An 18,644-nucleotide genomic window follows, 5' to 3' on the forward strand; every position below is an offset into this window, starting at 1 on the left:
CTTTGATGTTAACAAATATCTTATCATATTTTTCTTCCGATATTATTTACGATATTTATAAGATGTGTTCAAGCTTGGTGTTCAAGCTTGGTTCACACTTTCGTACAGATTCTTGTGAGCTTTTTCAAAAGTTTTTAGCCTACTTTGAATCAGTTCAGTCGCATCTTGGATTTTCTGATGAAATTCTTGTATCGTTCTTCTTGTTATTTACGTCCCATGCAGTAAAACACCGTTGCAGCAACATTGCAGGAACGTTGTTTTGCAAGATTGCAACATTGCAGAAACGGTGCGAAATGTTGCTACAATGTTGCTGCAATCTTGCAGCAAAGATAAAATGTCCGCTTGCAGCAATATTGCAATGAAATATTGCAATAACATTGCAGTGTAACATTGCAGCAACATTTGTATTATAATTTGTATGCAATAATGCTTTATATTGCAATATATACAGGGTGTCTTAAAAATACCCCCGGATAACCCCCGGATAACTTTGCAGGATCAAGTTTGCGTGAAAAACTTTAAATATAAAAGTTATAGAAAATCGAATAACGGACTTGATGGTGACCTTGAATTTGACCTTGGCCATGATCTTCAAAGTCATTTGGAGGTGAACTTGCGTTTTTTAAACGGGAACCCTTATTTTTTCTACCAATTAATTTGAATAATTTTTGTCTAAACCATTTTTTTATTTGCCTAATGTTTTTTGAAATACTTGAGGAAAACTTGACAACTTTTTCAATATTTAACTTACGATATCTCGCTATTTGTCGGAAGAAAAAGTGGTACTAGACTTTCTTACTTTATTTAGTTTCAAGATATATTGTTACAATAGTACCCTGATTTTTGTTAAGTTGATGATTTTGAAATTTCCAAAAGTCAGTAAGTTAACAAAAATCAGGGCGCTATTGTAAAAATATATTCTTGAGACTAAATAGAGCAAAAAAGTCTAGTACCACTTTTTCTTCTGACAAATAGTTAGCGAGATATCGTGAGTTAAATATTGAAACAATTATTATAAGTTTTCCTTAAATATCTCAAAAAACATTAGGTAAATAAAAAAATGTTTCAGACAGGAGTTGTTCAAATTAATTGCTAGAAAAAGCTGATGTAATAAGAAATTGAGGTATCCATTTAAGATTTTTATATTGATCTTGACTGAACTTTTCAAGGTTATTCCAAACTCACCAAAGCCATCAAATTCATAGCGTCAGTAAATATCAGATACTTTGAAACCTTACAACTTTTGTCTGAAATATTTTTCTCTGAAATATTGCGTTAACGAAAAAATCGGGTGACCCGGGTGGTCTGAAACACCCATATATACAGGTTGCGTGAAAAGTTCGCGGAGCGGCATTTATAAGTAAACGGTAGAATTATAAATTGTAGTCAGTTATATAGAATCACTCTTCACATGAACCTAGGTTAGGTTTCATTTCCATCTGTCAATTCTTTCTGTGTTTACAAGCCAATTGAAGTTGACGTGTCAGTATATTTGTTTGCAATGGAAAATTTGAAACAGCGTGCAGTGATTGAGTTCTTTGTTAAAAAAGGTTTAAAGGTAATGGAAATTCATTCCGAGATGGTAAATGTGTTAGGGGAATCTACTCCTTCAAAAACAATGGTTTGTAAATGGGTACTTAGATTTCAACGTGGTCTTACAAGCATTGAAGATAATCCACGCAGTGGACGTTCAAAAAGCGCATCAACACCAGAAATCATTGAGCAAATACATGTATTGTTTCTGAAGATCCAAGTGTGACTACGCATGAAATTGCTCATACCACAGGCATTTCAGATGAACGGGTATGGCATATTTTGCATAAAGAATTACAAATGAAAAAGGTGTTTGGAAAAGTGGTGCCGCATACGTTAACAATTCAACAAAAACTCGCTCGAAAGCAAATTTCTCAGCGTCATTTGGATTGTTTTAAGAAGAATAAAACCGATTTTGTGCGTCGTTTTATAACTATGGATGAGACTTGGATTTTTCACCATGATCCTAAATTGAAACAGGAACGTTTACAGTGGACTGAAGCTGGATGTTCAGCTCCAAAGCAAGCAAAGCATGAAAGATCGGCAAAAAAGGTTTTGGCATTAGTTTTTTGGGATGCTAAAGGGATTTTGTTAATTGACTATCTGGGAAAAGGTAAAACAATTAACTCTGAATATTATTGTAACCTTTCGGATCAATTGGACGTAAAAATTCCAGAGAAGACCTGGTTTGCAGCACAAACAAATCATTTTTCACCAAGACAACGCACCTGCTCACGCAAATGTTTTGTCAATGTCTAAATTTAATGAATTGAAGTACAAATTGCTTGATCATCCACCATATTCGCCAGAGTTGACACCCAGCGACTTCTATCTGTTTCGAAACCTGAAACAATTCCTCCGTGGAAAGCATTTTTTGTCGAATGAAGAAGCTATAGCAGCCGTAGAGGCATATTTCGCAGACCTTCCAGAAACACACTTCCGCGATGGAATAAAATTATTGGAGAGTCATTGGGCCAAGTATATTGAAATTAATGGAGGCTATATTAAAGAATAAAATCATTTTTAGAATTAGGTATTTTTTATTTCAGTTTCGCTCCGCGAACTTTTCACGCAACCTGTACATATATAGAATATTTGACAGCATCCTTATCAAAGCTAATATAAGGGTGATTCAGGACCTCTGCAACAAACTTTAAGGGACGATAGCTCTTATACAAAGGACTATTTTTTGTCAAACAACCCATGTTCTTTGATGCGTCGTTTAGGTGCTACGTGACCACAAAAGTCTTAGCTGACATTGCTTACAATTATGATCTCCTTACTTACTTTAAAGAAGATGTTCAAAGTGTCTACTCTGAACTTCATTGCATTCATGGCATCGTCGTAACATCGATTGGCGGACTCTATCGAACTCCTATCGATCGCCTGAATTAACGCCCCTCGATTTTTTTCTTTAGGGACATGTAAAGAGTGTCGTGTACGTTACATCAATTAATTGCAGAGAGGACTTAATTGAGTAAATATGCGCTGCTTTTGTCCAAATGCAACAAAGATCTTAAATATTCGATAGAGTCCGCCAATCAATGTTACGACGATGCCATGAATGCAATGAAGTTCAGGGTAGACACTTTGAGTATTTTCTTTAAAGTAAGTAAGGAAGTCATAATCGTAATCAATGTCACCTAAGACTTTCGCAGTCGCGTAGCATCTAAACGACGCGTCAGAGAATATGGGTTGTTTGACAAAAAATGGTCCTTTGTACTATACCTATCGTCCCTCCAAATTTGTTGCAGAGATCCTGAATCACCTTGTATAGCTAGAATAGATCGTGGTTAATAATGGAATCGGTCTTTTTTTAATAAACCACGTGAAATTTTGAGATATTAATGATAAAAAATTTCTACTAAGAGTAGAAATTGGTAGAATTTTTCTCTTGGTAGAAATTTTTTATCATTAATATCTCAAAATTTCACATGGTTGATTCTATTCTAGATATATACTAGCTTTGGTAAGGATGTTAAACACTGTATATATATTGAGAGTCTCTCCTGGAGACTCTCTGTGAGTCTTTATTTAATGACGGCAGAAGCGAAAAGATCGTATGCTAAAAATTGTTTTAGTTATATAGATATATTCCAGAGGATGATATTTATGATCGATCTAACAAATTTATAAAATGTTCTGGACACACTTTCTTCTTGTTGTGACAATCAATAATTTTCCATAAAAATTCTGTAACAATAATCATGAGAGATAATATTCAACTCAACATTTGTATAAATTTCACTAATTATTTACAGTGAATGATTATCATACAGCAAAAGAAAAGTGTTCGAAACATTTTACAAATTTGTAAAATCGATCATAAGTGTCGTTTTATGGAAATCTCTTTTATTTTAACGTACATGAAAAAAAAAAGATTAATATACCATTGTTTTCATTTCTGACATTAAATAAGAATAGTCACAGAAAGTTCCCAAGATCTGTAATATTTCAAAGAGTAAAATAATATCTTAAAAAGACGCCGTTTTATTGACTCAATAGAACGTCAATAAGATGTCACTTTGCTATTTGGAATAATACAAGTCTTAAAGACTTGCGGTAACTATTCTTGAATTAATAAAACGTCTAAGTTTGGGATATGAAACTAAACCATTGTAAAACCAAATCGTGGTAATTAAATATAATTGGTGATTAGATATGAGAATTATATATGAGAGCAATATACAAAGTGTCCTATAATTGTAACATACCAACTCCATAGGGGCGTAGAGCTAAGTGAGAGGAACGAAAATGTCCTCTTCCATTTAGCGATATCTCGAATAATTTTTTAATAATAACCGCAATTTGAAATGTTGCTACAACATTGCAGATATAATAATGCAAAATATTGTTTTTGCAATGTCTCTGCAATATTGCACTGCAATGTGCAATATTGTAACATTGCAGCAATATTGCTGCAATTGTCTGTGCTGTATGGGGTTAGATGAAGAATACACTAAGTTTTTAATGTATTCCAATAAAAAGAAACCTTTGCGAATTTCGGACATCTCTAAATATATTTATTTAATAAATCAAATTGAATTCTTTTTCGCAACTCTTTAAGAATGCAAAATAAAAAAAATATTTCAAGTAAATATATAATTTCGATGAGAGCTATCCAAATAAAAAAGATTATATCTCGTTCCATTAAAAAAGAAAAAGAAAAATGAGTTCCGCTTTACTTCCCTAAAAATCTTGCACAAAAATCTATTTATATGGCAAATAATTTGCCATGTCCCATTTAATGTAAAAAAATAATTCAAGTTCATATCTCTAATAGTCTTGAAAAAAACAGATTATAACAACAAATTCTTTGGCCTACCCTATATATAGGTGTCTTGTATAGATATACCAAATATGTAACAACTACACAGTCAAAAACCAAAGCTTCTGTTTCTTGAACATTGCCGACTCTAGACCATTCTCTTTTTAATATCTAAATTATTTCAGAAACTTATATGAATATCGTATACATATAAATGTCTGAAAATAGTCTTAAACAGAGTGCCTTTAAAACATTTTAAACCTCATTTCAAAGATATTTTAAATGGAGACTTCAGATGAGTTTTAAAGATATCATAAAAAAACTTTTTCGGGCGTTTTAGAAATTTAAAATGTCTTTAGAACATAATGTCATATGAATGTTTTAGTTTTAACATATGTATACGAATAGAATTAGGAGTGATTTTGTCAGAATACTTAAATGTAGAAAAATGAATACATTTTAGATAACATTAAATAAGATATCTGTAAAATATTTTTATGATATATATATGTTGTCTAGAATGTTATAATTTAAAAATGTTGTAGTATATAAAATGAACAAAATGTACCTAAGACGCATGTTATTCCAAATTTTCAAACAAAAGCTTTTTACGTTATTTTCTGTATATTAGAAATAGATCAATACAATCAAAGAAAGGCATAAAATTATGTTCGCGCGCGCGCACGCAAGTTCGATTGATCAATCGAGCTAGAAAAGGCCGATTTCTTTTTCATCGACTTAAGGTTCGCTGTTTTATCGAGATTTCAATGATTTCAGGGAATATTCAGTATTTCCGTTTTCCCGGTTCATTAATTTTCTAGAATTTTATTTTTACTACGCAATGTCCTAAATTTCTTGATAATCGATGCGAGATAATGGATCGAGTTTATTGATCAAATAAGAGTATAAAATTTTATTCTGCTGCTGCTATACCTACGAGTTGCTTTATCGACTGATCGTCATTCAGGTATCATTCAAAAACACAGAGTAAAGATCTCAATATTGAATGTTGTTCCTTTAAAAGCCGCAGACTGTTACATATTTTATTGAAAAGAATTCACACTGTTCGTTAGGTATTTTAAAATTGTTCTTTTCGTTATACATAATTACATAAAATATAAATCATTTTAATTTAATTAAAACTAATGTCGCGTTTCAAATATTGCTATGTATTCTCTAAATAAAACTTATTATAAATATATTCTCCAAATAAAACTTATGATACGTAAGATAAATAAAAAGTGAGATAAATAAATATGATATTCTGTCAAATGTTAAAAAGGAAAAAAATAAATGAAACAGAACGTCATGTGAATACATGGTGCTTATCAAATAAGCTTATCAATGAAATTTCGAATAATTTTCATAATAAATTATATATACATACATAATAACTATGTGTTAGTGCGATCACATGGAAAATGGCTAACCATGTGACTACCTATGAGTATCAATGAATATCGGATGACAGAAAAACGATGTGAGCGGTGCGTAGATAATTATTTATCAGTCGCGCGGTTAGTTATTTTACGATCGCGTGCCGACAAGGTTTATCCTAACATCACGTGTATTGGTTCATCAATCTTCTTTTATTAATAATTCAACGTTTCACATGATTATTTGCAAATGGTAGCGGTTCCACTGCTCGGATTGATGTGTTACATATGTACATGAGCATTGGTGTAGCTTGTATTAGACACTTTGTATATGTTGCGAATAAAGTTCCAAATCAAACATTCGAGTAAACGAATAAATTACCAATTATATTAAAAATAATGTTCCTACTTTAAATTGATTTCTCGAAATAGCAAAGCGGATAGATTAATTACATTGTGATCTCACATGTTCATCATACATTCCTATACCACTTAAGTATTATTTTGCGTACGCGATATTATCTAATATCCAACTCAATTTTATTTATATTACCTATAAGTCGCTACTGGTCAAGTTGGCGTTATTAATATCAATAACAAGTATTCAGTCGCATCCAATGGATGCGTAAGCAATATCGAGAATATATAAATATCATTTCGTCAGTGCGTGCCCTGATCAGTCCAATAATTTCTTGCTCTTTGTCTTGTGTTTGCGCCAAGTGAGCTGCCTCGGCAACTGCAAATTGAGCAATTCACATGCCGAATCGGTAATGAGCCCATCCAACGTCCGACTTTTCCATTCGGCCAATTTTACTCGTGGCAACGGGTCTCTCTTTGGTAACGCCCGCTTTTTCCCTGCATCTTTCTCTTTCTCGCCTGGCAGTCGTACACTTTTTCAATCCTTTCGCACTACGGGTGGCGTCTGAAAGAGAGAGAAACGTCAAGTTGGTCAGACATCAGCTTAATGCATATGGCATAACGACAGGATTGTTTTTATTGTCGCGACGGGAAATCATAATTTTATTTTAACTACGAAAACATCACCAATCCATGTTAATAATTTTCCGTAAATTACCGCTGTGAATTTTGATCCGAATAAAGATTTAACTAGTTGATCTAATTCGAAAGTTAAGAATTAGTTAGTACACAGGCTAGAATAAATTTCCCAGCTAATTACTATCAGTTCGTTACTGGCAGGTTATTTATTAAAATGTAGGATCAGTTTTGCGATCAAAATCAATTTTCGGGTTAAAATCAGTCGAAAAGGAAGCAATCGGGGAAATTTTCAATGAGCGGGGAGGAAGTTCTCAAAAAACATTTTTAATCCAAATAAGTATCCCTATGTTTCCTCATCGCTGGTATTAAATTTTTCGGTAGCTTGCAGACAACTTCCGCTCCGATCTATTTTCGTGGAGGATACTTTGAGTGCTTCCTGGACATTTGCTGGTTGCTTTAAACACTTTATAAATGCTTGAGGAGCCATGACACTTTTATTGCAAAAAATTTTGCTGGACGCTTTTAACATGTTCCGCGAAAATTTGTATCCGCTTTTCCTAAATTCTCGAAGAACCACAATCAGCTTCCAGCGAGTCGGCCGTTTAGGTTAGGCTTGCAATATTTTTCCCACACAATTTGCCGGACGCTCGAACACATATTTGCCAAATGCTCGTCGGAAATTTCATTTTCGATTGGGCCGTTTCCTAACCATTTTCTAAACTGAGTATATGGTGGAATATATGATGGAGTAAATGGGCCGTCTATATTAAAATATATAATCTATCTGCTATATATTATATTACAGGACAATCTATAAGTCGTCGATCTTTTTAGATATATAAATTAGCTTCAGCCTAATTTAAGTCTTTTAACTATGAGGATGTGTTTTGTTGTCGTATATTACAAAGTAAACTGTGGACTTATCGTTTCGAACAAAAAAATTGTTTTCTATTATCCCAAAACAAAATGACAGACTACCACTTTCAAAAGAATACATACGTCATTGCATGTTGTTTCATTTCCAATCAGAATTCAATGCAACAATACAACAACAAAAATTTGTGATACCTTCGAAAATATTTTGAAAGTTAATAAATATCAATATTAATTCAGAAAATTTGCTAGTGGCGATTTTGACTCATTTGATAGTGTTCGAAGTAGGTGACCTCGATAAATTTCTGTTTATAATATCACTATTCTATTTTTAACCTAACCTAACCTAATAAATTTATCATATTTACCGTGTTAATAATTATGTATAATTGTCATTTTATTACATTTACCGTAATATATACACATATATTGCATATTAGTATTTTAGAATTAGGTAGAAAATAAGTTGGGGTTATATTATTGCATACAGATCTTAAAAAAGCAAGAATGAATGTTACATATAACTGGCTGGTAACTTATAAAATTAATTATTAGTTATAATTTATGCTTAACAATATAGTTATGTAATTAGTTACTCAGCTTATAATTAATTATTGATTATAATTTATGCTTAACAATATAGTTATATAATTAGTTACTCAGCTATTATTTTTATTTCGTGACTATAATTTCTTTTGATTTATTCATTAGTTAACTTATTTGTGTATCATTAGTTAACGTATATGTCCATAGAAGACGTGAGCATGTTACTCTACTGACTAATAACGCAATTTATAGACATAAATTTGCTACTTTGCAACAAAATGGTCACAAAGTTCTCAATTTCGGGATCTCCACTTGATACGTTCTCAACTTTTAACCCTTTGAAGCATATATTTTTCCGCGTAATTTTCGCCGAACTTCCCTATAAAAGGTTTCTCAATCTGCTGAATATGAATCTGAAATCGGAAATTAGAATTTTTTTAAATTCAAGATGGCAGATCGAAATGCTCCAAATTAGACTGATCTACGTAAAATTATGTGTCCGAAAGTTTTCGGGCTCACTGATTACGAATCTGAAGTTGAAATTGAGAAAGTCAAGGTGATGGACCCAATATAGCGGATCAAATTGTGAAAATTAGACCGATTCGCATCAAATTGTGTATCAGAGGATTTCTGGAGCCGCTGATTACGAATCAGAAGTCGATATTGAGAAACTCAAGATCACATCAAAATTTGATTCGTCATATTGGATCCACCATCTTGAGTTTCTCAATTTCGACTTCGGATTCGTAATTAGTGACTCTGAAAACCCCCCGATGCACAACTTGATGTGAATCGGTCTAATTTTCACAATTTGATCTGCTATATTGGATCCGTCATTTTGAGTTTCTCAATTTCGACTTCAGATTCGTAATCAACCACCCCAAAAACCCACGGATACACAGTTTAATGTGAATTGGTCTAATTTCCATGACTGTGATCCGCTATATTGTGTCCGCCATCTTGAATTTCGGAAAACTTACAATTCTGACCTCATATTCGTAATCAGTGGCTTCGAAAACCCCCGGAAAGCAAATTTGAGGACATATTATTAGGGCGAAATTCTTAGTTATGATAGATTTTATGCAATCTGTTTTTTTTTTTCAAAATTTGAAACCGCCATATTAGAACAAGTTTTGAGAATTTTGAAATTTTGACTTCATTTTCGGAATCAGCGATGTCCAAAACCTTTGAGTACATACTATCAGAAAAATAAGAAGCGCAGAAATATTTTTTTGTTCAGTTCGACGAGGTGAGATTTATGACTTATGATTTTGAAGCATGCCACACCATGCTTCAAAGGGTTAAGACATACGGAGGTTTCTGTTTTATTTCTAGTACGTGTCGTGTCCCTTGTAGTAAAATATTAAAGCCGAATTTCTGGCGGAACCTTCAACTATTTTCCTCCTTCGTATTTGCCGACGTCAGACAAGCAGACGAGCGTTAGAATATTTATGCGCGCAACGCAAATGTAACGGCACAATGACATTAATAACCGCCGCCTCCTCGCAATCGTCGCGATCATACTCAAGCATACTAGGAACAACGACGATTTCGCAACGCGCCGCGGAAGGTCGGTCGCGGACGAGTAAATGATTGTCTGCCGCTTTGTAGGCCATTAAAACGCAGGTGTTTTCCGACATAGGCAAGGCTGTCCGCGTAGCAGTAACCAGACGCGGATGTTTCTCCACGACCGATTTGCCTCTCGCAAGGACGCGTCTAGCTCAGTCCCATCTTGGGGTCGTCCCAAACATGGAATTCGTAAGCTTACAACGTAGAGTCAGGAATAGTAGCGATCAAGATTACGGTTCCGTCCGAGTCCGCTGTAAATTTATAGCGGTGCTATTTTAGCGAATGATTTGAATTTCGCGTAATGATTTCCGGAATGGCGATGAACAACGACACAAGTAAATATTGGGCGACTGGTATCAATGTTGTAAAAGCTATTAGTCACCCAATTAATTAGTAATAGAATAGCTGAGAATGGAATACCGATTACTAATGCTCTAGAATAATATCATATTAGGGCAACATATATAATCCAAGTAAACAACAAGTAGTACAAGTTTAGAGAAATGCAGGCAGAATTGTCACACGAAAGTAGATAAGGTTTCAAACTATTTGAAACCGTTCTTTTTTATGTAGTTCGGAAGACAGGAGATGTCCAATAATAGAACTTAATTTCTGGCAATTTTTAAAAACAAGTTCTCTCTCATTAGAGTTTCCGGTTGCGTTTTGAACTGCATCCAAAGAAATGTTCAAAATGTTTTAAGAGTTAATATGCAATTACAAGAGAGGAAATTAGATATAAAGTCAATAATAATAAAAATAAACAAAGATATAAAAACAGAAAATAGGAAATTAATAATACGCAGACTGAAAACGAAAATTAAACAAAGAAATTGAAATGAATGATAATGGATAAAGTGAGACCAAATGAATGAATGTAAAAAGCAATTGTAAAAAATTGCGCTTTTGTTCCTTAAGTTTTCTTCTTCTATTCGTCAGTCTTCTCTGAATCATCTGAATGATACTTAATTTCAGCGTGTGACTATATTAGGGTATACTGAGAAAAAACAGTTAATCTCACGAAAGATTATACTTATTTTCGATACCAAATATATAATAAATTTTCTTGTTTATTCTAACAAAAAAGTAGCAGTAGCAATATACAGGGTGAGTGAAAAGTATGGAAACCTTTAAAAATCTTGAAAGATATAAGTTATACAGAAAAGCGTTTCAGACAAAAATTATGAGGTTCAAAATGATATTAAGTCAATCGGAAAGTTCCGTCCGTTTTCTTGCAAAACGTATGGCTTTATTTAAAAAACAAAATGAAAAAGTACATCAATCAAAGTATTGTCCATCATTAGCGATGACTTTTTCCCATCTTTCAGTCAGCAAGCGAATTCCGCGGCGAAAGAATGATTCATCTTTGGAGGCTATCCAGTCAGAGATCCATTTTTCGACGTTTTCATAAGAATTGAAACATTCCTCAGCAAGTGCGTGTGCCATCGACCGAAACAAGTGGTAGTCGGAAGGGTCTGATGAATAAGCCGCATGGCGTAACACTTCCCAGTGAAGTGCTTCTAACGTTTCCTTGACAGATTTTGTGACGTGAGGTCGAGCGTTGTCATGAAGCAAAATCACTTTATGCTGTCTCGTTTCATATTCTCGTCGTTTTTCGTGCAATGCTCGGCTCAAATGGATCATTTGTTCTCTGTAGAGATCCCCTGTGACTGTTTGACCACTTTTCAACAGCTCATGATACAGCACACCTTTCTGATCCCATCAAATACAGAGCATTGGCTTCTTTCCGTGGATATTCCGCTTTGGTGTCAATGTTGAGGGTTGGCCGGGATTGCAAATAGTTTTTCGACGTTTGGGATTGTCAAAATAAATCCATCTTTCATCCCCAGTGATGATACGATGTGAAAACCCCTTTCTTTGTTGCCTAGCGAGCAGAATTTCGCAGGTGGTTTTTCGCCTTTCAATGTCTCTTGGTTTCAGTTGATATGGGACCCATTTTCCTTCCTTGTAAACCTTTCCTAAGGCTCTCAAATGATCGGAAATGACAGATTGAGCACAATTTAATGTTTCTGCAAGTTGCTTTTGCGTTTGACATGGGTCTTCGTCCACCAATGCCTGCAATTCTTCGTCTTCGAATACTCTTGGCTGTTCAGAACGTTCTTTGTCCTCTACATCAAAATCACCAATATTAAAGCGTCGAAACCATTCTCTGCATGTTTTATCGGGAGAAGCATTATCACCATAAACTTCTATAAGCATTCGATGAGCTTCAGCTGCAGTTTTCTTCCAATTGAAGCAAAAGATTAACACTTCGCACAAGTGACGCTTATTCGGCTAAAATTTCGAAATTTTCGATGCAGTAAAAAACAATATTATTAATGCAAACGTATACTTTTATGTACTGAATGTTATTGACAGATGTCAAAACAAACTATTAAGCGTCGTTTAGACATTAGAGGTTAACGACAGTTCTAGCTATAGCTACTTGTCGTTAAATGGACGGTACTTTCCGATTTACCTAATATATTTACTAATCTTATCAGTTTGACCTTGAATGGCGTTGCCAAGATCAGATCAAGGTCAACTTATTTTTTTAAATAGAAATTCCCGTTTTTTACTATATCATCTTTTCCTAACAATTAATTTGAACAACTTTCGTTTGAAACATTTTTTATTTGTCTAATAATTTTGAAACATTTAAGGAAAACTTAATAACTTTTTCAATGTTTAATTTACTATATTCGCTATTGTCGAAACTATTTGTTGAAAGAAAAAATTGAACTAGACATTTTTTATTCTATTTGGTTTCAAGAATATATTGTTATAATAGTGCCCTAACTTTTATTAACTTATTAACTTTAAGAAATTTCAAAATCATTAAATTAATAAAAGTCAGGGTGCTATTAACTTAACACGTATATTATTAATTTATTTATTGTTAATTTATTAATTTTTTTCACAGTGAAGTGAAATTTGGTTACTAATTGAGACATTCACTTTAATTCTCTCATTGTATGTATCGAACTTTTTTTCTCAGTTTAAAGAAACGTCGAAATATCGACATCTACCGGATAACGCTATTGGCAGATTGTCTCTCGACTTGGTCGAATTTTACGCGAGATTCTTCTCGGTTCTTCGTTCGACACACGGTTTCACTCGTCGCACAAGAGAATCACGAAAGACGCACCTTTCGCCTCATTCGCGCTTCTGGAATGCACATGATCAGAATGGAGACGTCTGGTCGCCGAGTCACGATGTAACATCGCGCATTTTTAACGACCGTCGCTTTAATTGATTGCGATCGGCGGGCCACTGAACTCGGTGGTCGGTGACACGCTTCGATATAACACAGGCGTACATCGAATTCTCAATCTGATTATGAATTACCGTCGATTAAACTTCAGCGGGTCGGCTGCTGTAATTACGTAAAATTATAATGCGAAAAAACGTCACGCATCTATCCATCTCTTTTCTAATTTAATAATAACGAACTTTCTCGCATGTTATCAGCCGCGTATTAAACCAAACACGAAGAGAGAATTTCCATAGTCTTCCATAAAAATCTTTTCGCAGAAACACTATTAATTAATTTTTTTTCATTGATCATGAAAAGAATTCTCTGATGTATGATCACAAAACATTCGAGCTAATAAGAGCCAACAAAAGTAATTAATTGTAAAAGAATAAAATTTAAAGAGCCTTCGGTAGTTTTATAAAAAAAGTTATACATCTCAGATTCTTTTGATTTTAAGATATGTTACAAAAGTAAAATTATAAATAATTTAAACTATGCAAAAGTTTCGTGTAGTTTCTAAAATATATGATTTTTTAAATTTTGAAATATTTATTATATTTTTATCCTTTATTATGCCTGAATTATTTCTTTTGCTTGAAGAATGGCAAAAAGTAGTAGATAATGCGAGAAAATATTTTGATTAAAGATATTATATCATTTATAATAATATTAATAAAAAAACATTACCTTAAAAACGATGGAAACTTTTACATATCCCTAACAAATTAATGAATTTATCGGGTACAATGACAGATTTTTTGGTAAAAAAAGGCAGTGCGAAAATTCTTACGGAAGGTTTGAATTTAAATGTATGTGTGTAACGAAATTTATAAAAAGATATTTTAGTGATAGTTCACTTAAACTCAGCTCCTTCACGTAAGAATCATTGTTAATCTTTTCAACTTTCGTTATTTTTATATATAAGAGGTTTAATAAAGCGAATTTGAATATTTTTGACAGGTTATTCGTGAATTATTTGAGAAGACACTCATAAATAAAAAATATAAATAAAGAAAAACAACACACAATAAATTTGTGGAATTTGGAACAAAAGAAACGAAGAGAATACAACAAATGTAAAAAGTATGCAAACACTAGAAATTTTTAAAGAAAATAGTTTATAACTGTATGATAATAAAAGCAAATGAATCATTAATTTTACACAAAATTTCTTTTCCTTGACAATATGCTAAAAATAAAACTTATAAATGGAGACATTTTGTACTTTAAAACAACAAAACAACGAAAAATTGTAATTTCCTAAGACATACGAAACATTCGTACTCTCTAATCATTAACAACAAAAAATAAAAATAATTATTGATAAAAATGGTGTCATTTCAAGCGACCTTGATCTTGGTACATATTGTTAAGTCGCTCGTTTTTCGCTCCAGCGGCTAACTTGTTTTTTAATGCCGATATATGTCTTGTGACTCATCATATATTTAATAAAGTGTAATTTGTTAATCCCTCCTTCTCAATTCATACAATCTCATATCATCGCTAAACCACTGCTGTATAGCGCAGTGAGTATCAAATTAGAAGGATTCATTTCAAGATTTTGTTTTCTTCACACTGCGCACATTTTCTATTCGATCCAAAAATATTAAATTTGTTCTTATCCGAGAATATGACTTCATACTAAAACTTATTACATCCTTATTAAGACAATCTTTATCTAATTCTTTGATTTTTCCCAGTTAATTTTGTTAACCCAAAACTTCTTCCTCATTGCTCAACCGTGACAACCATTTTTATGCGCAACATATTCCGATTGTTATCTGAAATACATATATCTCGTTGCTTTATTACTGTAGCAATATATAAAACAGCCCTCGAAAAGACGTGCGGTTGACTTCTTGGAATATTTTTCACAATTTTTATGCATAAAACCGCTCGAAATAATTGAGTCAATCGTATTATTGAATTGACTCTACTAATAATCTTCGAAATTTTTGAGATTTTGCATCGACTATGCAGTTTATTATTAATTTCTTTTTTCCTCAGTTTCGCTTTCGATACATTCACACAAAATAGAAACAAACAACTAAATTTTGTGTAAATATTGTGTAATATAAATAAAAGGTGCGGCTTTGTGTGCTTTAGGAAAATATCATTTCCCACGTTACCTCATTATTTTAGAGCAGGGGACGGTAGGCGTCACCTACTGAATTTCGCCCGAAATGTGCAGATTGTGGCCAGCTTGTTTTAGAGTACAAGATATTTTAATGTATAAGTTTCATATTTTGCTATATTGTTAAAAGAAATTTTATTATATATATGCGTAAAAATGATTTTTATTTACTACTTATTATTATATGAAAATAAACTATAGTTCTGTGCAAATTTCTAATGTACAAATACTTTTTACACCCACCGTTCTCAATATTATACAATTTAACAGTTTAAAATGATATATTCAGTATGAGGCTTAGCTTATTTCGAAATTAGTCAGATATAATAGATAAAATGAAATATGTTTCTCAAATGTGAATAAGTTTCTCGTAATACTTTACCTTGATTATAAATAAAATCCAATGCAATCTCAGGCTCAATGTCTTCTGATACGTGCGGCACAAATGTCTAGGACATAAAAACAAATGTTTTCATATTTTTAATATTTGTAATAATGTATACTAAATTATCTGTGAGATAACCCCCCACCCTGTATATATACAGGGTGGAGGATTATAAGCTTATAACCCGAAGTGTGAAGGTAGATTGGGTTAAGACAGACGTAAAAGTCCCATACCGTTTTGCGAGATTCGCAATAATTATCGAGTTATTAATGATAGAAATCTGAGGAATGGGAGCGACGATTTCCGTGCGATGGCAGTCTTCAGTTCGTCCAGTTGAAGGCTGTACTTCGCCGCGTTGATGGTTTCGTTTGGTTGAAGAAGCTCATAATATACCACGCCCTTAAAATCCCACCAGATACTCAGAAGAACCTTTTTCGCGTGAAGCCCCGGCTTGGCCACTGTTTGCGTAGACGCGTCGCTGGTTCCCCACGACCTCTTGCGGCTAACATAATTGTATAGGATCCAACTTTCATCGCCTGTTATGATCCTCTTCAAGAACGGTTCTTTTTGGTGCCGTTGAAGCAGCATATCGCAGACGTTCACACGTTCCAGCAACTGCCGTTCATTCATTTCGTGTGGCACCCACACGACATTCAGTCGACTTGAGAATCCTAGCTTCTTCAGATGGTCATGCACGGTGGAAACAGACTTGTGCAGAGTGTCGGCGAGTTCTCTAACTGTCACTCGAGGATTTTCGTGCACGAGATCCATAAGAAGCGTTTCATCAACCTCCTGAGGCCGGCCTGAGCGAGTTTGATCTTCCATATTGAAATCGCCAGCTTCGAACCTTCGATACCATTTTCGAACTGTCTGATGAGTGACGCAGGCATCTCCATATACTGAGAACATCTCATTCAGGGTCTGCGAAGCCGTGAAGCCACGTTTAAAGCAATATAACATCACATAACGAAAATGGACTTTCTGGTTCTCCATTTCTCAAACTGATTTCTGACGAAATAGTTGCACTTAGGAAGATCTGCGAAGTTTCCTTAGCGGGCTCATAGATCCGGGAATGTTTGTTGACAAACATAAAATCGTTTAGAGCGCCTTCGTTCTTACTGATTACATAGAAATGTGGAGCGCGCGAAATTTGAAACAAACTTTCCGAACAACCTAATATCAGGTGTAGTAAAAAGAAATCCATTATTTTTGCATGAAATTGAAGGCTTTAATTACCATAGTTAAAATTATCCGATTTAGGTCAAATATGCGCCGTTTTGTTCGATAACTTGTTGCCATTTTGAAGGTAATTTCATTATGCCTCTCTCATAGAAGCCCTCGTCCCTATTGGCAAAAAATTGAGACAGTCGATTTTCACAAGCCTCTCTTGAAGCCAATTTTTCACCAGCAAAATTGTTCGCCATGGACAGGAACAGATGGTAATCACTTAGTGCCAGGACTATAAGGTCCTATATGGTCCGGACTATAAGGTGGATGCATAAGAACCTCCCAACCAAGCTCCCGGAGTTTCTGGCGAGTCACTATCGATGTGTGTGGCCTGGCGTTGTCCTGATGGAACACAATTCCTCTCCTATTGGCCAAAGCTGGCCGCTTCTGGGCGATTGCTTCCTTCAGACGGTCCAATTGTTGACAGTACAGTTCCGAGTTAAGAGTTTTGCCGTAGGGGAGCAGCTCATAGTAGATAATTCCCTGCCAATCCCACCAAACACACAGCAAAACCTTCCTGGCCGTCAATCCTGGCTTGGCCACCGTTTCCGCCGGCTCACCGCGATTCGACCACGACCGTTTTCGTTTGACGTTGTCGTAAGTGATCCACTTTTCATCACCAGTGACCAACCGCTTCAGAAATGGGTCGATTTTGTTGCGATGCAGAAGCGATTCGCAGATGGAAATTCGGTCCATGAGGTTTTTTTTCGTTAACTCGTGTGGCACCCATACATCGAGCTTCTTTTTGTATCCAGCCTTATTCAAATGGTTCCAAACGGTTTTTGTGCAATCTTTAGCTCTTGGGCAATCGAAACAGTGCTTACATGACGGTCCGACTCGACAATGTCCATGATTTTATCGATATTTTCGACAATTGGCCTTCCAGTGCGTGGTGCATCTTTGACATCGAAATTACCGGAACGGAATCGACGAAACCAAAATTGCGCGTGATTGGCTGTTATAGTATCAGGACCATAAACACTATTCACATTTTCAGCCTCCTGGCTTGCGTTTTCGCCTTTATCGAAGAAAAACTGTAAAATATAGCGTATTTTCTCTTTGCTAGTCTTTGCCATCTTTGACGCGCGCTGAAACAAAACTGAGTCAACTAATCACAAAACTGTCAGAAAAGTTTTTTTACGAGTACGAAATCTCATCTTTCTAACGCCATCTAGCGGAACCCGATCGGACTTATACAACGCGAGATACAGATAACTAAAGCCACCTATTGGAAAAATAATGGATTTCTTTTTACTTTTTACTACACCTCATTTCTTTTTACTACACCTAATATATATTCAAATAAAATTTTAGCACCGCAACTTATCTTTTTCTGGATAATAAATAAATAAACAAATAAATAAAATAAATAAATATATTAAAATAAATATAAAATAAAAAATAATAAAAAATAATAAAATAATAAAAAATATAAAATAACTGTATTAAAATAATATTATAATAATATATACAGTCGTGGACAA

The sequence above is a fragment of the Harpegnathos saltator genome, unplaced genomic scaffold (assembly GCF_003227715.2).
Source record: "Harpegnathos saltator strain DR-91 unplaced genomic scaffold, Hsal_v8.6 scaffold297, whole genome shotgun sequence".
NCBI classification, from domain to species: Eukaryota; Metazoa; Arthropoda; class Insecta; order Hymenoptera; family Formicidae; genus Harpegnathos; species Harpegnathos saltator.